The sequence below is a fragment of the Cervus canadensis genome, chromosome 19 (assembly GCF_019320065.1).
Source record: "Cervus canadensis isolate Bull #8, Minnesota chromosome 19, ASM1932006v1, whole genome shotgun sequence".
NCBI lineage: Eukaryota > Metazoa > Chordata > Mammalia > Artiodactyla > Cervidae > Cervus > Cervus canadensis.
Window position 1 is genome coordinate 39,491,626 of NC_057404.1, and position 26,570 is coordinate 39,518,195.

General features: G+C 38.0%; 1 long non-coding RNA gene across 1 annotated transcript; it reads left to right on the forward strand.

The window, feature by feature from the left end:
- The first annotated feature begins 5,561 nt into the window (after window positions 1–5,561).
- Window positions 5,562–26,136, forward strand: LOC122422077. Its single transcript, XR_006263722.1, has 3 exons — window positions 5,562–5,616; window positions 23,838–23,840; window positions 26,044–26,136. It is a non-coding gene; the product is annotated as an uncharacterized LOC122422077 (long non-coding RNA).
- The last annotated feature ends 434 nt before the right edge of the window (window positions 26,137–26,570 follow it).

Genomic DNA, 26,570 nt, shown 5'->3' on the forward strand with positions numbered 1-26,570 from the left:
TTGACCTCTGACCTCCCCTCATCTTGCCACCAGTTAAAACTGCTGTTGTAGAACTAGCTGTTGTTGTTTTATTGTTGCTATTGTTACACTAGCGGATGTAACAGTCACTAGTGTTGTTACACTACTAAATGGCATATCTGTTCCCTTATTTTAAGGGAGAGAGTTAGCTAGGAGGATGGGGCTACAGCAACCGATTACACACATAAGCCAGCAGGAGGAAATGTCTGAGCTATGGGGAAGTGTCTCTATTTTAACTTTTAGGCACACTATTTAAAAAGTGGTTACAGCAAATCATGTTCACCTTTGGCTATTGGATATCTCTGGATAGTATTTCCGTTTAAAATTTGACTTATTGAAATTATATTTTGAAAGTTGGAGCTTAGAATTGAATATAAGAAATGTTTTTCTTTGGTCATTTAAGTGTATGGTGGCTGGTGTTTGTGGATGTATTCATTTTGGAAATGCTCTGTTTGCTTTTTTGCTAATTCTAATTCAGAGTTACCAATCCTGCTTTCATTTTTTTCTGTTACTTTGTGCTTACAACTTCTTTCTGATTTTCCTAGGTATGAAAAAAGGAAATCTTGAGATATGCTGTCAAAACAACACCAAACAGAAACATAAAGTTACATTGTTTTTAAGTTACTTAAAAATCAAGAATGACCTTATACATAATAATAAATATAATAAAAGGTATAATGATAAATCTAATAAAAGAATGACTTTATAAAACTCAAAACATTTTTTGTTTTAATGAATATGTTTATTTCTTTGTTTGAAGCTTCCATACTGGCCATTATCAGGTTGCAAAGAAGAGAGGCGTGCTTAGGGTATCAGAGATCACAGTGTTTGTGGGGAAAGGATGTTGAAGTCTAAGAAAAATCAATAAAAATCACTAAAAAGCTCGGCTGACCTGGTCGTTGGTCAGATTTGAAGAGCTTGTGCCTATAAATGTTCCATTACTATGGTGTCTCAAATACCTCATCTCTATTACTATTGCTTCTACTTCTTCTGCCAGGAGGGACCAACTGAGCCTGTGAACCTCAAGTTTTGTGAGTTTAATCCTATAAATGGAGACAGTCACTGAGGCAGACTGTGGGACGGAAACTGAGAGAAGAGATATGGTTCAAGGCCCTTTGTGAACACCTCTTCTGCATCAAAACACCTGGTCCACCTATGGCTCAAGTGCCATTCTTTGGTCCAATCAACTGTGGCCAGATGAGCAGGATCACATATATAAAGCATGAAATCACCATTCCTGAAGGTCCATCTGGTACAAATTATGGTGTGTGATGTCTATTACCTCTTTCTTAGCAGAGGACATGGTCATGGCAAACCTTCAAAGCAAAATAGAGTTCTCTGCAGTATATGTCATAACTCAAAATGCAGAATCTAGAAACTTCCAAGAACTTAAAAACATACCCAGTTTATACCTATTAAGATGACTTCTAATAAAAAACCAGGAAATAGCAAGTGTTGGCAAGGATGTAGAGAAATTGAAACTTTTATGCACTATAGTTGGCAATGTAAAATAAGTGCAGTTGCTATGAAAAACAATACCATGGTTCCTCAAAATAATTAGAAATAGAACTGCCATATGACCCAGCAATCGGACTTCTGGTTATATATACAAAAGAACTTAAAACAGAAGCTCAAAGATATCTGTGCACTCATGTTCATAGCAGCACTAGTCATAATTGCCAAAAGGGGGAAGCAACCCAAGTGTTCATCAATGGATGATTGGATAAGCAAAATGTAGAAAATACAGACAATGGAATACTATTCAACCTTAAAAAGAAAAGAATTTTGACACGTGCTCTCACATGGATGAGACTTGAGGATATCATGCTAAGTGAAATAAGTCAGTCACAAAAGAACAGTACTGTACCATTACATTTCTATGAGGTACCTACCGTGGTCACATTCATAGAAAGAGAGTAGGATGGTGGTGCCTGGGGTCAGAGGGAAGGAGAAAAGAATGAGAAGTTGTTATTGAATGGATGCAGTTTCAGTTTCACAGGATGAAAAGATTTCTGGAGGTGGAGGGTGATGATGGTCACACAATGATATGCATGTAGTTAATGCCACCGAGCTGTGTACTTGAAAACGGTTATGGTGGTAAATTTTATGTAAAAATGTTTTGAAATGGCAAAGTACTCCCCACAGACCAAGAAGGCACACCACCCCCCACCCCCGTGCCACACACACAATATCATACCTAGGGAAGAATTAGCTCAGACTAGTTATGAAGTGTGAAATCGCTATAACCTGCCTGTGAATGTGTTAGTCACTCAGTCGTGTCCAACTCCTTGTGACCCCATGGACTATAACTTGCCAATCTCCTCTGTCTATGGAATTCTCCAGGCAAGAATACTGGAGTGGGTTGCCATGCCCTTCTCCAGGGTATTTTCCCTACCCAAGGATCGAATCCAAGTCTCCCTCATTGCAGGTGGATTCTTTACCATCTAAGGCACCAAGGAAGTCTGTAACCAGGCTGCCTGGGCTCAAATCCTGTCTTTAACTTCTGACAGCTATGTGACTCCAGACAGCTTAACCTCTCTGGACTTCAGTTTCTTCATCTGTAAAGGAGAATAATAATACTGTTTAACTCATAAGGGAAATCATGAGGATTACATGAATTCATACAGCACTTAGAATAAGGCCAAGAACATGCTGTGTGCTCAAGAAATGATAACTGTTTTATTTGGGTCTGCATAAAATGCAGTACATTCAGTTCAGTTCAGTCACTCAGTTGTGTCCAACTCTTTGTGACCCCATGGTCTGCAGCACGCCAGGCTTCCCTGTCTATCACCATCTCCCAGAGCTTACTCAAACTCATGTCCATCGAGACAGTGATGCCATCCAACCATCTCATACTCTGTTATTGTCTTCTCTTTCTGCCTTCAATCTTTCCTAGAATCAGGGTCTTTTCCAATGAATCAGTTCTTCACATCAGTGGCCAAAGTATTGGAGTTTCAGATTCAGTATCAGTCCTTCCATGAATATTCAGGACTGATTTCCTTTAGGATTGACTGGTTGGATATCCTTGCTGTCCAAGGGACTCTCAAGAGTCTTCTCCAACACCACAGGTCAAAAGCATCAATTCTTCAGCGCTCAGCTTTCTTTATATTCCAACTCTCACATCCATAGATGACTACTTGAAAAACCATAGCCTTGACTAGATGGACCTTTGTTGGCAAAGAAATGTCTCTGTTTTTTAATATGCTGTCTAGGTTGGTCATAACTTTTCTTCCAAGGAGCAAGCATCTTTTAATTTCACAGCTGCAGTCACCATTTGTAGTGATTTTGGAGCCCAGAAAAATAAAGTCAGCCACTGTTTCCACTGTTTTCCCATCTATTTGCCATGAAGTCATAGGACCGGATGCCATTATCTTAATTTTCTGAATGTTGAGTTTTAAGCCAACTTTTTCACTCTCCTCTTTCACTTTCATCAAGAGGCTCTTTAGTTCTTCTTCACCCTCTGCCATAAGAGTGGTGTCATCTGCGTATCTGAGGTTATTGATATTTCTCCCAGCAATCTCGATTCCAGTCTGTGCTTCATCCAGCCCAGCATTTTGCATGATGTACTCTGCTTATAAGTTAAATAAGTGTGGTAACAACATACAGCCTTGACGTAATCCTTTCCTGATTTGGAACCAGTCTGTTGTTCCATGTCCAGTTCTAAATGTTACTTCTTAACCTGCATACAGATTTTTCAGGAGGCAGGTAAGGTGGTCTGGTATTCTCATCTCTTTAAGAATTTTCCACAGTTTGTTGTGATCCACACAGTCAAATGCTTTAGCATAGTCAATAAAGCAGAAGTAGACACTTTTCTGGAATTTTCTTGCTATATCTTTGATCCAATGGATGTTGGCAATTTGATCTCTGGTTCCTCTGCCTTTTCTAAAACCAGCTTGAACAACTGGAAGTTCATGGTTCATGTACTGTTGAAGCCTGGTGATACTTTATTGAGTATATAAAGATGAATGACTTTGGTTAAGTGCAAATTGTTTTTCAATCTGAAATAAGGAATTTCTAATTTCCTTGTTTCTAAATAAGGAATTTTCTGATAATGCTAATATTTTAAATGTGAAAGAACAAAAGTTCTGTGCTTTGGGAACACAATGGTTTGATTTCTTTAGATCAGAGTATATATGTCCACATATATGCCCGGGTATTGTATTCTAAGTAAAGTGTCTTTTGATCATGATTATTTACAGTGTTGCCATTCTCTTAAAGAAAATGTATTTCTACATTGGATATTTTGCTTTCTCAGCTTCAGACATTAGATTTTTTTCCAGCTTTTCTCTCTCAGTAATTCTGGATTTGTATTTATTGTAGAATGATTTAGTGAGCTTCAGAAACATGGCTGGGCATATCTAATTTTGCAAACTAGACTAGGCTAGATACAGAAGGATCATATTTGCATAATGACCACAGTACACAGCTAAACTTAAAGCAGTTTCCTTTGTACAACAATGACAGTCAAATCATTATGCCACTCAGAATATAGCCATAAACTAACTCAGTCAGGAGGCTTAGTTAAATATAACATACTGTGATCCTTTTTTCCCTCAACATACCTGAGGAGGGTCCTGTTTTTCCACTTTTTTCATGTCACAATCCATACAGGGCATCTCAAAAGACTATGTGTTTGAGCTTGTTTCTGTGTATGAGATTCTTATGTGAAACAAAGAAATCCGTTTTCCTGATTTGTTTTTACTTCCATTGCAACTATTTTCTCAATCTATATTGTTATTGATGCAACTTAAATGATCTTTAACAGCTTAGTAATTACGCATGTATGACCTGTAACAATAGAGATTTCTATCAATGTATACTATGGTTTTAGAACAAAGTGTCATGTGATTTCAAAATTTTCTCTTTAATTATACACATTGAGAATACAGATATTGTCCTGGCTGTCACAATAACATATTTTCAATAGTATATGAAAAATCTAAAATTATAGATCTATGTTGTGCTCTTTTTTCCCTTGAATAATAGTTATAAGCATGAGATTTGGCACCTCAGTTTCCATTCCAATCCCAAAGAAAGGCAATGCTAAAGAATGTTCAAACTATTGCACAATTGCACTAATCTCACACGCTAGTAAAGTAATGCTCAAAATTCTCCAAGCCAGGCTTCATCAATACAGGAACTGTGAACTTCCAGATGTTCAAGCTGGTTTTAGAAAAGGCAGAGGAACCAGAGATCAAATTGTCAACATCTGCTGGATCATCGAAAAAGCAAGAGAGTTCCAGAAAAACATCTATTTCTGCTTTATTGACTATGCCAAAGCCTTTGACTGTGTGGATCACAATAAACTGTGGAAAATTCTGAAAGAGATGAGAATACCAGACCACCTGACCTGCCTCTTGAGAAATCTGTATGGAGATCAGGAAGCAACAGTTAGAACGGGACACAGAACAATAGACTGGTTCCAAATCGGAAAAGGAGAAAGTCGAGGCTGTATATTGTCACCCTGCTTATTTAAATTATATGCAGAGTACATCATGAGAAACGCTGGGCTGGATGAAGCACAGACTGGAATCAAGATTGCTGGGAGAAATATCAATCACCTCAGATATGCAGATGACACCACTCTTATGGCAGAGAGTGAAAAAGAAACTAAAGAGCCTCTTGATGAAAGTGAGAGAGGAGAGTGAAAAAGTTGGCTTAAAGCTCAACATTCAGAAAACTAAGATCATGGCATCCAGTCCCACCACTTCATGGCAAATAGATGGGGTAACAGTGGAAACAGTGGCTGACTTTATTTTTCTGGGCTCCAAAATCACTGCAGAAGGTAACTGCAGTCATGAAATTAAAAGATGCATACTCCTTGGAAGGAAAGTTATGACCAACCTAGACAGCTTATTAAAAAGCAGAGACATTGCTTTGCCAAAAGGTCCATCTAGTCAAGGTATTGGTTTTTCCAGTAGTCATCTATGGATGTGAGAGTTGGACTATAAAGAAAGCTGAGCACAGAAGAATTGATGCTTTTGACCTGTGGTGTTGGAGAAGACTCTTGAGAGTGCCTTGGACTGCAAGGAGATTCAACAAATCCATCCTAAAGGAAATCAGTCCTGAGTGTTCATTGGAGGGACTGATGTTGAATCTGAAACTCCAATAGTTTGGCCACCTGATGCGAAGAGCTGACTCTTTTGAAAAGACCCTGATGCTGGGAGGAATTGGGGGCAGGAGAAGGGGATGACAGAGGATGAGATGGTTGGATGGCATCACCGACTCGATGGATATGAGTTTGAGTAAGCTCCGGGAGGTGGTGATGGACAGGGAGGCCTGGCATGCTGCGGTTCATGGGGCTGCAGAGTCGGACACAACTGAGGGACTGAACTGAACTGAACTGAACTGAGGCAGAAGCCATGCTTTACCACTTGCTAGTTACATGACTTTGGGAAAACGAGTCTCTCTAACCCTCATTTTTCTTATCTATGAAGTGGGATAGTAATACCTGTCTCTTAGGATAGTTATAAGGATTAAGTGTGAAATCTTAGACTATGGCTTCCTTCTCAGGCTGGCTCCCCCTCACAGTGACATAAAGGCAGGACCAATATTCATTAGATTGTCTCAGATAAAAGGAACAGTTCATGAAACAATCTCTATGGCCAGAAGAAAGGCACATAAGAAATGGCCAGTCTCATGCCAACTATTTTTTTAGTTTTTTTTCTTTTACATTGCACTGAAGTCTAATCTACATGTGATAAAATTCACCCATTTTATTGTACCATTTGATGAGTTTTGATAAATGTATACTATTATGAAACTGCTCACTGCCAAATCAAGTTATAAAACATTTCATCACTCAGCAAGTTCCCCTGTGCATCTTATAGTCAGGTCCTCAGCCCCAGCTCCTGTCCATCAGTGACATATTTTTGTCACTACTGTTTTGTCATTTTCTAGAATTTCATATGAATTAAATCAAACAATTTCCTATGTCTCCTTTATTTTATTTAGAATTCTAAATGCTTTTCAGATTAATTCATGCTGCTGCCTATGTAAGTAATATATTATGGAAAAAGACAAATGAACTTTTGGGCCAACCCAATAATTCCTGTCTTTCTACATCTGGGTGGTAATCCATTCTATGGATATGGCACAGTTTGCTTTTCCATCAGTATTTGACAAGTTTGAATTGTTTCCAGTGTTTGGCTATTATGAGTAAAGCTAATATGAATGTCCATGACAAGTCTTGGTTTAATGCATGGTTATTTTCATGGGGAGGGAAATAACTCAGAGTAGAATTTCTGAGTCATGTAATATATATTTAATTTTATATGGAACTGCTGGACTGTTTTCCAAAGTTGTTGTACCATTTTCCCTTTTAACCAGTGATATATGAGAATATAAGTTGCTGCACATCTTTGCCCATAGTACTTGATATTGTTAATTTTCTAAATTTCAGCTATTATATTGTGTATCATATATCTAGTTGTGGTTTCATTTGCATTTCCCTAATGACTAGTGACAAATTGCCAACATCTGCTGGATCATAGAAAAAGCAAGGAAATTCCAGAAAAACATCTACTTTTGCTTCATTACACTAAAGCCTTTGAGTGAATCACAACAAACTGGAAAATTCTTAAAGAGATGAGAGTACCAGTCCACCTTACCTGTCTCCTGAGAAACCTGTATGTAGGTCAAGAAGCAACTGTTAGAACCAGACATGGAACAAAGGACTGGTTCAAAATTGGGGAAGGAGTACAACAAGGCTGTATATTGTCACCCTGCTTATTTAACTTCCATGCAGAGTACCACGTGTGAAATGCCAGACTGAATGAATCACAAGCGGGAATCAAGATTGCTGGGAGAAGTATCAACAACTTCAGATATGCAGATAATACCACTCTCACAGCTGCAAGCAAAGAGGAACTAACAAGCCTCTTGATGAGGGTAAAAGAGGAGAGTGAAGAAGCTGGCTTGAACCTCAGCATTCAAAAAATGAAGATCATGGCATCCAGTCCCGTCACTTCATAGCAAATATGTGGGGAAAAAGTGGAAACAGTGACAGACTTTATTTTATTGGTCTCCAAAATCACTGCAGATGGTGACTGCAGCCCTGAAACTTAAAGATGCTTGCTCCTTGGAAGAAAAGCTATGACAGACCTAGGAAGCATATTAGAAAGCAGAGATATCACTTGCCGGCAAAGGTGTGTAGAGTCAAATCTATGGTTTTTCCAGTCATCATATACAGATGTGAGAGCTGGACCATAAAGAAGGCTGAGCACCCTAAGAATTGATGTTTTTGAATTGTGGTTCTGCAAAAGACTCTTGAGAGTCCCTTGGAGATCAAACCGGTCCATCCTAAAGGAAATCAACCCTGAATACTTATTGGAAGGGCTGATGCCAAAGCTGAAGCTCCAATATTTTGGCCACCTGATATGAAGAGTCAATTCATTTGAAAAGACCCTGATGCTGGGAAAGATTGAGGGCAGAAGGAGAAGGGGGCAACAGAGGATGAGATGGTTGAATGGCATCACCAACTCCATGGAGATGTGTTTGGGCAAACTCCAGGAGACAGGGAAGCCTGGCGTGCTGCCATCCATGGGATTGCAAAGAGTCATATACAACTTAGCTACTAAACAGTGACTAGTGATTGTTGGGGGGAATGCAAACTAGTACAGCCACTATGGAGAACAGTGTGGAGATTCCTTAAAAAATTGGAAACAGAACTACCAATCGACCCGGCAATCCCACTGCTGGGCATATACTCGAGGAAACCAGAATTGAAAGAGACACCTGTACTCCAACGTTCATCACAGCACTGTTTACAATAGCCAGGACATGGAAGCAACCTAGATGTCCATCAGCAGATGAATGGATAAGAAAGTTGTGGTACATATACACGATGGAATATTACTCAGCTATTAAAAAGAATGCATTTGAATCAGTTCTAATGAGGTGGATGAAACTGGAGCCTACTATACAGAGCGAATTAAGTCAGAAAGAAAAACACCAATAAAGTATATTAACACATATATATGGAATTTAGAAAGATGGTAACGATGACCCTGTATGCGAGACAGCAAAAGAGACACAGATATAAAGAACAGACTTTTGGACTCTGTGGGAGAAGGTGAGGGTGGGATGATTTGAGAGAATAGCATTGAAACATGTATCTTATCATATGTGAAATAGATTGCCAGTCCAGGTTCTATGCATGAGACAGGGTGCTCAGGGCTGGTGCACTGGGATGACCCAGAGGGATGGGATGGAGAGGGAAGTAGGAGGGGGGTTCAGGATGGGGAACACATGTACACCTGTGGCAGATTCATGTCAATGTATGGCAAAACCAATACAATATTGTAAAGTAATTAGCCTCCAACTAAAATAAATAAATTAAAAAATAAAATAAAAACTGGGTTGCATGTCTTTCAGTTATTAACTTTCAATAATTCTCTGTATATATTTAAAATATAAAATCTTTATCAGATACAGATTTTGAAAATATTTTCTCCAAGTCTGTGGTTCATCTTTTCATCTTCTTAATGATGTATCTTGAGGAGGAAAAATATTTAATTTAATGATATAAGTTAACATTTAAAAATACTTCATACTTTTTATATTCTGTCAACTCTTTTCCTCCTTCAAGATCATGAAGATTTGTTTTCTGTATTTTGGAAGATTAAAAATTTAATCCATTATATTTACATCTATAATTCATTTTCAGCTACATGTATATGGTGTATGATAAAGATATAGGCTCATTTTTTGCATATAGCAATCTAATGTTCCAAAACAGTCTAACGCCAGGTTTTTTTAATTAGTATTAATATGCATTACATCTTATTGCATATTTTTCTCATTTGTAAGTGGTTTCCTGTAGGAAGCACATAGCTGGATTTGTTTCTATACAATTTGACAATCTCTATATTTTAATTGCTGTTTATATATAATTTATATTTTATTTTATTATTCCCATATTCTTGGCAGTATGTCACCTATCATATTTAAAGGTAGAAACTGTTAAAACTTTACACTATAATTATTTCTCCTTACTCTGATTCTAGGCTAAAGAAGCAAATTTATACTCAATTTTTCATTCCACTGGTTTTCTGCAGGACTATAATACAACCAGTAAGAACCACTATAGTCTGCTTAAGAGTTATACTTCTCATTGTCAATCTCTTCATTGATATTCCTGGTTACATAGCTATCTATGTAACCAGGGCTAGCCCCAGGAAACTATCCCCTTTGAATTGCTGATATCCTTCAGCACTGAGGTTCATGTCTTTAAATATGAAGATCCCACTGAAGTCCTATGACCCTTGAGGCCCTGAATGTGTGTTCTGTCTTTCCAGAGAACTCTCTCCATTTTTATTCTAATTGAAACAAAGCCTGGCTCTAAATGAGTGTTTCTTAAAGAGTAGTCTATGGAATATTTACATAAGAATCATCTGGGGTATAGCTTATAGTGTTAGATTTCTGGACTCAAACTCAAGATATTTGAATTTATCTGTATTTCCAGAAGCTCTCTAGGTAATTTTTGTGCATACTGAAGTTTGAAAACCATCATTCTATATCATGAACTTTGATAATTAAGGCTATTTAGTATGTATCCTCTATATTTGTAAAAATATTTATTAATTTTACAGTGTTATTATATTATCAATAAAATCTTCTAATACTAAGAAAGGTTCTAATGCTTTACACCTATCTTCCAGTGGTTACTTGTATCCAGTCACTTTGCAGACACCTGTTCTAAACCTTGGTGGAGCTGGGTAGGCTGACATCTATTTTCATTAATTTTATCAGGAAGAAGCAACACAAATGCTGTAGATGAATTGTTGGAGTGTTGATTCTAACCAGGATAATACCCAGGCTACACACCAGAGCAATTAAATATGAATCTGGGATGGGAATCTGGCATAAGTATTTTTAAAGGTTCCAATGTCATCCCAATGTGCAAAAAAGGTTGAAATGACACTTACCAGAACAATGCTTCTTAAATTTTAGCATGTATGAGAATCACCCGGAGAGCTTGTGAAAGTACGAATTCTTGTACCCTACTTGCAGTTGGCCTAGGTGGAGCTGATGTTTGTGTTTTTGAAAAGCTCCCAGGTGAAGCCTATGTTGTCAGCCCACAGGTTACACTGAGCAGCAGTTTATTACGCTGATGGCACAGCCTCTTTACACTTTCAGACAGGTCTTCACCTTAGATAGTATTATCTAACTTTAAGTAATTAAGATTAGCTGATGCCTACATTAATGAATCATTCCCTTGAGAAGCAAATATTAAAAACAGTTTAACAATAAGCTCTACCTTACATAATTTGAGAAAGACTGTTATCACTAACGGTATACTAGATTATCCCTACCATAATCTGTGACCTAAATTAACATTATGGCCATGTGATCTTGGCCACATGATGACCAAGACACATCAACAATTTGTCAACCTACCTTTTCTCCTCTACTGAAGATTTTGTTTAATATCCTATATTCTTGATATAAATGGGGCCTGAGTCCTGTGATTAAAGGCCTTTTCTTTTTTTCCAGATTTAATCCTTTTGAACTTAACTGTATCATTTCTCCAATATCAAAAGTAGACACAGAGGGGAAACAGGAGTAAGAAGATTCAGTTCTAGCCTAACTTTGCCATTAATCCCCCATGTAAATCTGACCACAAAAAAAAAAAAAAGTTTTAAGCTTACTGAGCTTCATTTTCTTCATCTATAAAATGAGCGGACAAAATGAATATTTCTAAGTTCTTTTCCAATTCTAAAATTATCTTCCTATAATTTCACAAAATACTAGATCTAGAGCAAAAAGGTGTTTATTGTGTGAGTATGTGTTGCTTCAGTAATTCAGAACATTAAAAAAAAAACAAAAAAAAAAACACCTGGTTAACATACCTAGGTTTTTGGAGTTCTAGCTTTTCAGCTTTTAGAATAGAGCAAATACAATTAAAATGGGTATAGTTTCAAAGTACCTTTGCTTGGTCCAGCCACGGCTAGGCAACCTCTCCACAGAATCTTCTTAAAATGATAAAAATAATCAGTATCAATCTTCCCTGGGAAAACAAAAGGACTCTGTTGTGCTGGCAGAAATTGTGTTCTTCTGTCTATGTGCCAAAAATAAAGTAACTTGATAACATTATTACCAGACTCAAAAATGTTCAGATCAGTGATTTTTAATAAGTTTATAAATTGGGATTTCTAATCTGTGAGCTCCATGCAGAGCTACTGGGAAATTGATGGTAACCTATTTGCAAGGGAGAATGGAAATGGTGGGATTTAGTTATCAGTGATTTTAAGAATTAACAACCTAGCAACACAGAGTGCTTAAGAAAAATTCAAAACATTTTAGATTTTTTGAAAGGTAGATTATAGAATTTGCACTTAATTACTCAATAATTCCACATCTGCATATATTTCCTAGTGAAATAATTAGAAGCATGGCAAAATCTGCATCCATAAAGATGCGGAAGGTAGGTTTAAATACACACAGTGGGAAAGTACTGGATCCAACCTGATGTCCAACGATTTCATCCATGTGCGCTTAGTCGCTCAATCCTGTCCGACTCTTTGCAACCCCATGGACTGTAGCCCACCAGGCTCCTCTGTCCATGGGGATTCTCCAGGCAAGAATACTGGAGTGAATTGCCATGCCCTCCTCCAGGAGATCTTCCCAACCCAGGGATCGAACCCAGGTCTCCCTCACTGCAGGCAGATTCTTTACCATCTGAGCCACCAGGGAAGCCTCATTTCATCCATAGGATTGAATAATATGAATGTATAAACTTGCTCAGATGGTAAAGAATTAGCCTACAACGCAGGAGACAAAGGTTCGATCCCTGGGTCAGGAAGATCCCCTGGAGAAGAGAATGGCTACCCACTCCTATATTCTTGCTTGGAGAATACCATGGACTGAGAAGCCTGGTGGGCTACAGTCCATGGGGTTGCAAAGAGCCGGACACAACCGAGCGACTAACACTTTCAATTTCAAACTGAATTATAATTATACAAAACATTGAAAATAGTTCAGATATGTTAACTGCTGAAAACCAAGTGCAGAATATGTACTATAATAATCATGTTACAAAATCATGAATATAGAAAAGACAGAAAGACTACAAAATATACAATAGTTATATGAGATTATGGGTGACTTTTTCTTTTACTTTTCTAGCTTTCCATAATGTTTATGTGTTATCTTTATACCACAGTGGCTAAGAGCACAGACTTTGCAGCCATAGTCCTGGGTTCAAACCTGGCTTCACCTCTTACCACCTGGGTGAATTTGAAAAAAAATTATTAACACCTCCTCTCAGTTTACTCATTTACAAAATGGGTATAATTTTAGCAACTTTTTCATAGTTTGTGAATATTAATGAATTATGTATAAAATCACTCAGCTCAGAGGATATGGCATGTAGAAAGCATTATATGTGTTTGCTATTTATCATTGTTTAAAATGTGTCATAGTTCATCTATAACGTGTTCTATTGATAGAAATATACACTTTTTTTTTCTAAATAAAGATAATATAAAAGTTTCTTTATCAGGTCTCTCTGACCAATTGCCCACAATTCAGGAAAAATTACTGGTAAACATATATGTTTTATACATAATCCTCCCTCTGCTCATATTCTGCGTTTTATATCCTACTTCTTGGAAAGTTTCTTATGGGATATTTAGATAAACCAATTAATTTATAACTACTCACTTAAATATAAGGCTTCAGTGATTATCATTGGGCTTACTTAGAATGAGACCCTTAACCTGTGTTTTGGCTTGAGTCTCTGAAACTATCAGAGAAACTTCAGTGTCTTTGACATATGATCCTGGTCAGCAAATAAGGAAAACATATTTTTAAAACAATAATTCATTATAGGAAATTTAATTTCAAAATATGCTGAAAGCCAGAATATAACTTTGCTTCTTCTAAATCTCCCTGGAGAATTTGTTTCCATAGTTATAAGGCAATAGAGAAGGACTAAAACTCAAACTCATTAAAAAGAAGACAACAAATTTTAAACATCTTTTAAAGTGAGAAAAGAGTTGAAATATCTGGCAGTAGATGATACTTAAGTATTCATAAATATTAGTAGTGACATATAGATATTTCCAAGCACTTAGTAAAAAAAATTAAACTAGAAGGAAATTGCTTGTTCCATTGCTTCTCAGTTCTAGTTCAGCTGTTCAAAGGCAACAACTAGAGGCTTTTATTTTCAGTTCTTATTGCTATTCTACACACTTAAACAATATGCTGGTACTACTATTTCTTGATTTGTCAGTTTTTCTAACCTGACAAATTTTCTGTTTTACCTGGCAAGTTAGTGCTTTTGTATAAGGAATGACTACTGATATATTTTAAATGACTTCCACCATTTTATTTTGTGTGTTCTTTTATTCCAATGCTTTTCCCTTCCTCCACCCTTTTCTGTCCTCTTCAATATATCAAGATTCAAAAAATTCTCTCATTTGCTTCAACTAGTTTAGAAGTTATGAATTATATCTTTACTGGTTATTTATCATAAAAAGTTCCTATTGACTGATTTTCCAATGGTAAACCAAATTTATGATGAACATAACACCCACTTTTGTCATGATATAGTATTACTTTGAATATTGCTGCTTCTGAGTTGAGAACTTTAGAAATTTTTGTATCTTTACTTATAAATTTTTTGTATCTTTGCTTTTGAGTGAGATTGTCTGTCACTGTCTTCTCTTTTACTGACATTACTTGGATTTTCTATATAGGCAATGCTAATTCTTAATATCAGTTGAGAATTGCAATACTTTTTTAATTCTTGGGAAAAGTCTATGTACATTAGATATATTCTCAGTGTTCAGTAGAACTCAGCAATGAAACAACCTGGACCTGGAGTTTTTGTGGTAGAAAGTTTCAAATTACTGACCTGAGTAATTCAATATTAAAATGTTTTAAAGTTATTTAAAATGTTTTAAGAATTTATCTCATACAAATTAAAACATTTTTTCTATAAAATCTGTAATAATGTCAGCTTTTTTCATGATGAAATTGGTTATTTCTTTCTCTTTCCATCAACTTAATTTAACAGCTTTTTCAATGACTTGTGAAATAGAACCTCTCCATTATATATTTGTTTTCCATTTTGTTAATATCTTCTCTTCTCTTTGTTTGAAATTATTTATCTTCCAACTTCTTATTCTGGAGTCTCAGCTTATCTATTTAAGACTACACAGTTTTCTCTATATGGCGATTTAGTTGCATTCCATGAAGTTTGGGATGAAGTATTTTCATTTTAAGAAGTGGATATAGTGGAGCAAGGGAAAGTGTGTGGTGAATGCCATGATGTGCTCCCTGATCACCCTTCCAAAAGGAGTGATGGGTCCCATCAGTTGCTGAGAGTCCTCCAGGCATCACGCCCCCCTCATACACTGCCTTGACTGCTGAAAGCTGTCTCACTTAAGGTTATGCCTCCTGCCTTGGGTGCTCTGTGGCCAGTGCCTGGTGGACCTGAGCTACAAATTCCTGACATCCTTTCCCAGCTCAGGACAGTACTTAAAGGTCAGCTTCAAAACTCCCCTTGGAGTCAGCTCAGGTTTCTGCTGACATTTTATCATAGCTATACTTCCCCTTGGGTTTCCCAGGTGGTTCAGTGGTAAAGAACCTGCCTGTCAATGCAGGAGACACAAGAGATGTGGATTCAATCCCTGGGTCAGGAAGATCCCCTAAAGTAGGAGATGGCAACCCACTGCAGTATCCTTGCCTGGAGGATCCCATGGACAGAGGAGCCTGGAGGGCTACAGTCTACGGGATTGCGAAGAGTTGGACAGGACTGAGCTACTGAACACACACACACACACACACACACACACACACACACTTAATTCCCCTTCTGTCCAATCTCATTTTTTTCCCCTTTTTTCCATCATATATCGATCCTAAGAGGACTCTAAAAATCCCCTGGCAGAGTAATCTCTGTATCATTCTTCTTCTCAGAATACGAAACCCGTGAGAGAAAGCTTTCTGGAGGAAAGGACAGTCAACCTGGAACTAATGCAATTCTATATAAGAATATATTCAGTAAGTGCTAACAGCTCAGAGAGTTGGAGAGCAGTGTGCACATGTGTCTGTGTGCTAAAGTGGAGGGAAGCTTGTGTCATGAAGGATAGAACTAGAAAGGCAAGATTTCCCTAAATTACCCAGAATCTTATCATCTACCATGAGATGTTCAGGGCCTTAGATCCCACTACTAGTACTATAGCTGTGTGTTAAGCACAGCTCATTGATTAGAAGAGCTAGATGGGAATTACTGGGTAGGGTTTCAGGGTATAAAGGGAACGAGATTTCCTTCAAATAGTAAAGATATTATCATTTCTTGAAGTGTGATAGCACTTAGCCAACAACAAATGTTTACAGATAAAATGATCACAGAATTTCTAACGACCCAATTCCTCATTAGAAGTCCATTTCACTGTTGACTTACCCAGCAGGATTTTGGAAAATGTTTTTATTCTATGGGGACCATGCAGCCTTTTCCTCTTATGGCTTGCAGGCAAATAGCACCCACAGGGAAAATTCTATTGCACATTGTCAGTGTTCAGATATGCAACCAGATCACTGCTGTGCTTTATTAAAGGCATAAATCTGAACTTGTGCTGAATATGTACAAAGGAAATTTGATTTGTACATCTTTATAACATCAAAGAATGACTCCAGTTTCCAAAGGCGGCCTACTTACTGTCTCATTAAAGGATCAGCACCACAGTAATACTTTCCAATAGGTGATATCATTGACAGGCCTGCATTCCCTATGTTTTATTTTTTAATTAAAAAAAATTCCCCTATGTTTTAAATGTAGTGGGGAATTCAACATAATCATAAGTAAAATCCAAGCTAATTCTTGCTTCTTCAATTGTCAATAATTCATCAGATATAGAAAACAATGATTACAAAAAATGTGGTCAAAATTAGGGCTTTTGCTGGTGCTCTGGGACAACCCAGAGGGATGGGGTGGGGAGGGAGCTGGGAGGGGGGTTCAGGATGGGGGGGACACATGCACCCGTGACTGATTCATGTCAATGTATGGCCAAAACCACCACAATATTGTAACGTAATTAGCCTCCAATTAAAATAAATAAATTAAATTTTCTTTCTTTTAAATTAGGGCTTTTGGTTAGAAAAAGACATTTCCGTAAGTATTTAGAGAATCCAAGTAGGGGTAGGTGACAGAAGGAGAATGAAAGAGGAGAAAGAGGAAAGTGAGGAGACAGCTACCTGTGCTTGATTGAAGAGAAAAATAATGATGTTTTTCTAAAGATTGGAATAAGCATTTCAAAGATCTGCCACCAGCAGAAAAGTCAGAGGAGTCACTTTGATATAGTGAATTCAGCCAAAAGTAGCAAATCCTGTTGCATAATACAGTCCTTCAAAAGCAGTGTTGCAACTCCTCAGGGACATACTGTTAACCTTACCAGCTCAGGTATCCAGGAGAAAACAATGTTTGTGTACAAAGTTTCATTAAAAAGACCAGTAGGCACAGCGATATTTTGTGGTTTCTATTAGATTCAGAGTAGCTGCTGCAATAATTGAAAGCACCAAAATTCAGTTGCTCAGCGCAAGAGATGCTATTTCTCACACACAGAGAAATCCAATGGGGGTTAATCATCTTCTCCCACCTACCTGCAGTGGAGGCTGGGAAATGTGATCCGTGCCTGTGAAGCCACTTTTCAATGTCACGTCTGTACTCGAGCAGGTTTACTGGGCAGTTAATTCTTCTCCCTGTGAGCCATCACTGTTCTCAGAAAATGGCAACAGATCCCCTTTCGATTTACTTTTCTGATCATTTCTGCATTGGAATGCATACATCTGATCTATGTCTAGTCCAGTGCAGACATTTAGAAACAAAAGAATGCAGTTCAATTGAACACAAATTTTTATACTTAATATTATGTGGATCTAAGATTGTTGAGTTACAATGATCTGTGAATGTTAATAGTAAATAAGCTATTGTTAGGGTCCTCAGGGAACTCATAGAGGGTATTAATAAAGCCCAATTTCAACACCACCATGTGTAAAACACCTAGCTTGTAGGAAGCTGCTTGTAGTAAGCTTAGCTTGGTGATCTATGATGACCTAGAGGAGTGGAATGGTGGGGGTGGGAGGGAGGCTCTAGAGGAAGGGATCTGTGCAAACATAGCTGATTCACTCTGTCCTACAGCAGAAGCTAGCACAACATTGTAAAACAGTTATACTCCAACAATAAAAAATAATAATAATAAAAAACCAATATCAGCATAATGCAGCTAGTACTAGGTGCCTTAAAGTGTATTTTAGGTTTACTCTTTTTTATATTTTAATGAAGCGTCATTCTTTGGAGGATTATTTGTCACAATTGTACTGACATGGAATTGACTTAGGTCACACACTAATAAATGAAATAAACTTTATAAGATTTTAGTAAATCTCTAAAATATAATCATATCGAGGACTTGACATGGCACCAAAAATGTCTGATTTTAAAGAAAATTCTTTTCAATTCTCTTTCCAAAGTGGAGGAAGAGCATCAGGTAGATTCAGAGTGGGCAATGTCAGTTTTAATTCCATAACACATGGGCTCAGTCTTTTATTGACAATAAATAATTGATATTTTGTTTTAATGAGCTTTAATTCAACACCTTTTCCCAGACTGAGGAGGCTGACAAGTTACACAGTAGTACAACCACAGCACATACAATAAATAGTTCTCGGTCTATATCATTAATTTCTACGTTCTTCCCAGCCCAGATTTACTACTTCAAATTCCAATTCTCATACTTTTTGATCAAAGATCAAAAGCATTTTGGACCTTCATGTGGAATTAGATATTGGAAAGAAATGGAAAGAAATCAAACTCAAAGTCCTCAATCTGCCATTATTTAACTATCTAGTGTTTTAGCAGTTTACTCATGTGTGAAAGCAGTTTCAGATTAATGAAGAAGTTTCAGTGCCATATGTGTCCTGTAGTCTATTATGCTAATGCATTTCTGTATAATTATGTTGTCTATGCAGGGGATGCAAATGTAAACAAGTTCAGTGGACATAGGACATTTCAATAATAACCCTTTTGTTATTTAGGCTTAAACTTAATTACTTGTTCAGTTTGGAAGTCAGCTTAATTATGCTACCTTCTGCATGGTTTTAGCTCCATCTATGCTATATCTTTCTTATCCTCTTGAATGCAAAGTATGGACTACCTGAAACTTATTTCATAAGCTACAAGCTTAAAACCCTGCACAATTCTTATGTTTATCAAAACTCTGCTGAGTAAGATAATGTATTGAAAATAAATAAGGTTGGTTTTGGGAATACTTCCAACTTTGAGTCTTTGGCAGGGTTAGACTTCCACTGGAAAATAAAATTAGCCAAAGCTCTAGCTCAAAACCATTTGAAAGATAAAGCTATGGGGATTACTGTAATGTATTCAAGGTGTACATGTACTTTGAGAACAGCTAATAATAAGCTCCCTGGAAAATATGATGAAGACGCTGGCAGATTATCAAAGTTCAACAAAATCAGTTTCATGTATATCTGAGACTACCATTTTCAAAATAGATTGGTGGATTTCAAGTTTACAGTTTCATTTGGAATGCTAACTTTGGGAGGCCTTTTTCATAATAACAGGGAAGTGGACGAGAAGATTTGCCTCCCACTTTCAGTATGTGTCCTGACACTGTTGTGTCTCAGCATCTGAAATTCAAAGTAGCTGCCTCCCAAGCAAAAGGCCACCCAGGAGCTGGAAGGAAAGGAGCATGCCGAGGAACTTGTGGTGAAATTTGGCTGCAGTACCCAAAAGGCCCTTTTGCTGTATTTTTAAAGGGTGTTGAGTAATATTCAAACTCAGTCTCTGTTCTGGAGCAGCGTGCATTCTTCTCAGAGTGATCCATCTTCAGAAGTGACAAAAAGTTGTTATTTCATTGTTCTAAAAGACAGAAAAACAAATGTTTCAGGTCATGAGAAATCCCGTAGTAGTCTAGCCTCATCTCAGATTCATAAAAAGGGTTTAATTTTCATAACTGAATATATAAACTGCCTTTCTGTTGAGAGATTATATCACTTCTAGCACCACCGACGCAGCAGACGTGAATCTGAGCACACTCCGGGAGATGGTGGTGGGCAGAGCAGCCTTGCGTGCTGCAGTCCGTGGGGTCACAAAGAGTTGGACATGACTTAACTCTGAACAGCAACAACAAAAGCAGTTGTTTTCAGGGGGTGACATGAAGGTTGTATGAGTCACTCATGACACTTTTTCAACTTGCACATTCTCTTCTCTCAACAGGCCCTCTTTCTCCCCAAGATTTTGGTGCATCCCTCTCCATGGACAGTGTGGCTATAACCTATCAGTGTGATCAATAGTTACTTATGAGTGGGTTGTGGCTCCTGGGTATTGGAGTGGGGAAAAGCTTGAAAAACAGCTCTTCTGTCTTTGGAATAACACTTCTCAACAGTGTCCTGAGCTCTTCAGGGATTTATGAAGTTAGTAATGAAGACCTGCAGGCGGTGTTCATTATTTTTTAAAACTACCTTATGGAAACCGTAAGCCTACTGACAATAAAGCTGCTTCAGCAACTGCATAAACCTTGTCCCTCATCTATGGGCTACAATTATATCAACTCATGTTGATAAGCTACTATCAATGAGCTATATGAAAGCTCTGATGATATTTACATATTTCTTGATGAACAGAAATGGAAAAAAATGAATTTCTATTTAATTAAGTCCATTCCTTTGATTGGTAGATGGTTTCAAAACATGGAGCACAAAGAAGAAAAATAATTCCAAGGGCATGAAGGAATTCAAAATTTTGTCAACCACTGACTTCAAATGAGATAGAATTCAGCACAGGAGAAGAATCTGTTGATTTCTCTTTTATCAGTAATTTATTGATAGCTACATCTGTACGAATGTTTGGGCACAGATATGTATGCCTCTGCTGATTAGTCGCTTCAGTTGTGTCTGACTCTGTGCGACCCCATGGAGTGTGTGACCCCTCAGGGGATTCTCTAGGCAAGAATACTAGAGTGGGTTGCCATGCCCACCTCCAGGGGAATCTTCCTGACCCAGGGATCGAACCCGGGTCTCCTGCATTGCAGGTGGATTCTTTACCACTGAGCCACCAGGGAAGCCCACAGATATGTATATTTCTTCTAAAATAGGATGTGAGAAATAACTTCAAACCTATTAATTAAGGGGAGAGTTCTCTATATATTGACAGCTATAATCACTTACTAATTTTAATTGTGATATTTTAAAATTATTCATGTTTTATTTATCTTCATAAATTTGAATTCCACACCCTTACTCCTCCTGGGATGGGTGTTGTGGGTGGTGGACTGTGGGAGGTCCAACTTTAGCATGCATTTTAACCAAATTACTCTTATCAGTAAATTCTGCATCTTACATAAGGTATGTATGATTGACCTTAAAAACATATTTGCAAATACAAGCTCATGAATGTAGTTCTTACTGCTTTTTGTATAATGGTTGATAAATTAGAATCTGGATACTTGGAGCTTGCTTTCTTTCTTTCAGACACAACTGAAGCAACTAATCTACTATAGAATTAGCAAGAATTTCTACCATCAAATTATTATTAGGAAAGTTGTTGCTGAGACAAGAAAATCATAAAGCAGAGATAGGAGACTTTGAAAGCGACCAGGCTTTCAGGAAACAGAAAGTTCTTTGTCCTTTTCTCTATTTTCTTCCTAGTAACAATTAGAATTGGAGGGAGAAGGATGAACAGGGCTCTGTCAAATGGCAGTGAGAGACACAGGCTTGAGAAAGGTGACAAAGATTCGAGACGAACAAACATTTGTGTGTGTTGGTTTGATCTCCACGGTATCCGTAAGAAAACAACGAAAGGAGACTGACCTGTTGACTTTCCTTCATGGAAGAAAGGTGTCATTTAATTCTGAAACTAAAGTGTATTCTAGAAGAATTCTACTTTTTAAAACAGTAATTCACAAATTCTTGAGACTCCAGCTCATCCTTTTAAGCTGCTCTAAGAGACAGCACTAATACACTGTAAATATTAACCCTAGTCCACTCACATGTTTATTTAACAAGAGTTTGGCATTCTTGGAGTGAATCTGGGCTGTATCATTTTTAGTGTTCAACTGGTGGTCATAGTGACTCTTCAGTCAAATTTTAACAAGAGGAAGTTGGGTGCAGAAAGAAAGAAAAGACATGAAGCTGCCAAGAATTTGCCTTGTGAAATAATATTACAGGGATTCATCTTTTTAAAATCCCTTTCTCGTCTCTGCTTGTTCCCACTGTAAAGCAGGAATAATAATAGGGAATGTGAAAGCAGTCTGACATTTGTTCCACTTCATATGTTTGATACCTCTCCTCCATCAGCATGCACTCTATCTAAACAGCAGAGGAGAGAAGCCTAGAGCACAACCATCAGAGAGCCAGCATAATACAGACCCTGTGATCTGTGGTCCAGCGAGTCAGAGAGCTCCTAACAAAGTCAGGAAGGGAGTTTTTCAGATGCTCTGAGGACCTAACAAACAATTGCTGGAAAATCCAGAGATCATTGCGTTGTCCATCTGCCAACAGTTCCAAAAAGTGATTTTCCCAACTACTTTGAACTTAGTGAATTTTTTATCCTTTGTGTTCTTCTTCCCCATCACCATACTTAATGTTGTGCTCTGTAGACAAATCAGCCTCTCAACAATTGTGGGCAGGTTGGAAATATGACTTGATATAACAGGATGAGGCAGGGTGAGGTCCATGAAAATGCACTGCTTGGATCTAACATGGGGAGTGGAATGGATGCGTTGCCCCACTGTTGCCTTCCAAATCCTCCCTTGTGTTTGCACAGGGCTTGCTTTTGGCAAGGCTGTTCCTGTGAGGGCAGGACTCTCCTTGTGGGTGACTTGAGCTTGCAGACTCTCTTTGGGTTTGCCCCAGAACTTCTGGAGCTGTGTTGTGGTCTTAGACCCCTCCTAGCAGAACTCCTTCATTTTCTCTCTCCTTCCACAGGACTCAGACCTGCTATGTCCTCCTGAGGGTTCCCTGGTTTCTCCAGCATCCTCCCCTTTGCCCTACATAAAGGATTTTCACCAATGAACCTCTTACAGGCCTAATACTGTGTTGGCAAACTGCTTCTTAGAGGACCTAAGCTGAAACAAAAGGTAAAGAGATTTTCTTCCATGGTTTAGAGCTCTAGATTTAAATGTAAATAATGCATTAGGGAAAAATTAAGGGGATTCCCAGGTGACACTAGTCGTAAAGAACCTGCCTGCCAATGCAGATAGATGCCAGTTCTATCCCTGGGTCAGGAAGATCCCCTGCAGGAGAACATGCAACCCACTTCAGTATTCCGGCCTAGAGAATCCCATGGACAGAGGAGCCTGATGGTCTACAGTCCATGGGGTCACAAAAGAGGTGGACACAACTGAAGCAACTTAGCACACTCACAAGGAACAAGAGGCAAACATTCAAATAGACTTTCAAAGTGGGCTTGGTCACCCTCTCACTCTCTTAGCTCCTTTGCCTCTCCCAGCCCACTAGCAGAGATTGGCCAACATTTTTTGAAGGGCAAGATAGCAAATGTTCTTTGCTCGTAGGTGACACGCTTCTCTGGTGCAACCACAGAATTCTGCTCTTGTACTGTTGAAGCACCCATAGGCAACACATGAAAGAGTGGACATGGTTCGGTTCCAATAAAACTTTATTTAAAAAGCAGATGGCAAGGCATGATTGGCCTGTGGGCCATAGTTTGTGGGCTCTTGGTCTTTCAGTTCATATGAGAGATCTTCTTTGGCTTAATTAGTCATTTATTTAGGCCCCTGGAAACTGAGAAGTTCATTTCAAGTTAAAAAGCACAGGAGACTCTGTGCTCTGAGTTGGTATCTTCTTTAAAGACATGTGCCCTGCCATCAGTATTCAAGGCTCTCTTTTGTGGGATCCAGTGTCCCATGTGCTCACTCCCCAGATCTCTGTCACTTGCTTACAAATTTGCTAAACACTTCATTTCCCATTCTAACAAAGGAAAACTTCATTTTTCTTTTTGCTGGAAATTTGAAAACGGAAATGTACAAAGAGGATGACTGCATCTTACAAAACCTTCTAGCAACTACAACAAGTCACCATGGCAACTCTCATTTTTGGATTAAGGCCTTTTGGAGTGGGAGCTGATGAGGAAAAAAAAAATGTTGCATGCAGCCAGCTGAGGTTTTGACTTTAGCTAGAAAAATACCTTGAGGTTTTCCCAGATGTGTAGGAGTTGGAAAAAGGGAAGCAGAGCTGATAAAGATCCATGATTCTGAGAACAAACCCAGGTATGAGGTCAGTCAATCAAGTGTCCAGGTATTCTACAGCTGAAGTGAGATGGTAAGGTTTTACTTCCATGATTATGCTTAATTGGTGGTGAACTTCAGTATTTTGTGATTAATATTTTATGTATTTGAGGTCACTTTATTAATATTCTTGCCTGGATATGTATATTATACTTGGATTATACTATTCTCAAAGTAAGGATTTAGTAAAGGGTACTGGACCCATTTAGATCATCTTTGGTACTTTTTATTCCAAACTTCAAAACAAAATGGCAGAAAATGGCCTTTATTCTTGGACAAGGATCTGGGATGGTGGCAATATAAACCTTGGCTCTCCCTCTTGAGAGCCATCCATGACTCAGAATGGATTTCCAAGCCATTTCTTTGTTTCTTGGCACTTACCCTGATCCCTTTGTCCTTCTCGCTCTCTTTGTTCTTGTTGAGTGCTGAGACAGAGCCAAACCAGAGTAGTCAGTAATAGATGACAAATCTTCCTTTACACAGAGCCTCTTAAAAATAGTAACAATGTGCAATACTTTTAATGAAGCACCCATAGTTGTGAGTGTTAATCATCAAATTAATGGTAACATATAATTAATATATTTAGTGACTAATAATAGTTATGTAGTGGTGGATTAAGCATGATCACAATAACTACTAAAATAATAATGAGATTATCACCTCATTTGATCTTTAAAATATCTCATGTAAAAACTACCTAGTTAGTATTTTATAGATTAGAAAATTTAGGTTCAGAGTTTAATTCTGATTAAGTGATTTTACCAAGAACATAAAGGTTTCCCAGGTGGCTTGTGGTAAAAAATCCACTTATCAGGGCAGGAGATGCAAGATGCAGGTTTGATTCCTGTGTTGGGAAGATCCCCTGGAGAAGGAAATGGTAACCCATTCCAGTATTCTTGCCTGGACAATCCTGTGGACAGAGGGGCTTGGTGGGCTATAATCTATGGGGTTGCAAAGAATCAGACATGACTGAGCACACACACACACAGAACACCAAGAACATAAACCTGATAATTCATAAAATTGAAACTGTTGGCTAGTCTGGCCTCTAATGACTGAAAAAGTGAATAGGTTCAGAACTTGAAGCCATATGATCTGGGTTTGAATCCTGGTTCTACTCTTCCATGGTAAATTACTCAACCTCTATGTCTGCCCCACTGGACCATTGAAAGGATTAGTATTTGAGTTTATGGTTGGTGTTTATTTTTTAATTGGAAGGTAATTGCCTTATAGTATTGTGTTAGTTTCTGTGCTATAACAACATGAATCAGCTATATGTACACATATCTCCTCTCTCTCTTGAACTTCCCTCCCACTCTGACCCATCCCAACCTTCTAGAACATCACAGAGCACCAAGCGGAGCTCTCTGTATTAGACAACAGTTCCCAATTAGCCATCTATTTTACACATGGTCATGTACATATTTCAATGCTGCTCTCAGTTCATTCCACCCTCTCCTTTCTCTGCTGCATCCACAAGTCCATCCTCTACATCTGAGTCTTTATTTCTGCCCTGCAAATAGGTTTATCAGTACCATTTTTCTAGATTCCATATACATACATTAATATACAATATTTTTCCTTTATGAATTACTTCACTCGGTCTGAAGGACTCTAGGTTCATCCAGATCACTACAAATGACCCAGTTTTGTTCCTTTTTATGGTTAAGTAATATTCCATTCTGGAGGCATTGCCCAAGATGGTGCAGTAGAAGGATGTATGCTGATGACACCAATTTAATGGCATAAAGAGAAGAGGAACTAAGGAGTCTCTTGATGAGGGTGAAAGAGGAGAGTGAAAAAGCTGGCTTAAAACAAAACATTCAAAAAAACTAAGATCATGGCAACTGGTCTCATCACTTCATGGCAGATAGATAGGGGAAAAGTGGAAACAGTGACAGATTTTATACTCCAAAATCACTGTGGGCAGGGACTGTAGCCATGGAATGAAGGCTATGACAAACCTATATAGTATATTAAAAAGCAGAGACATCACTTTGCTGACAAAGGTCTATACAGTCTAAGCTATTGTTTTACCAATAGTCATGTACAGATGTGAGATGGAACCATAAAGAAGGCTGAGCATCAAGGAACTGACGCTTTTGGATTGTGGTGTTGGAGAAGACTCTTGAGAGTCCCTTAGACAGCAATGAAATGAAACCAGTCAATCCTAAAGGAAATAAACCCTGAATAGTCATATGAAGGGCTGATGCTGAAGCTGAAGCTCCAATACTTTGACTGATGCAAAAGCCAACTCATTGGAAAAGACCCTGATGCTGT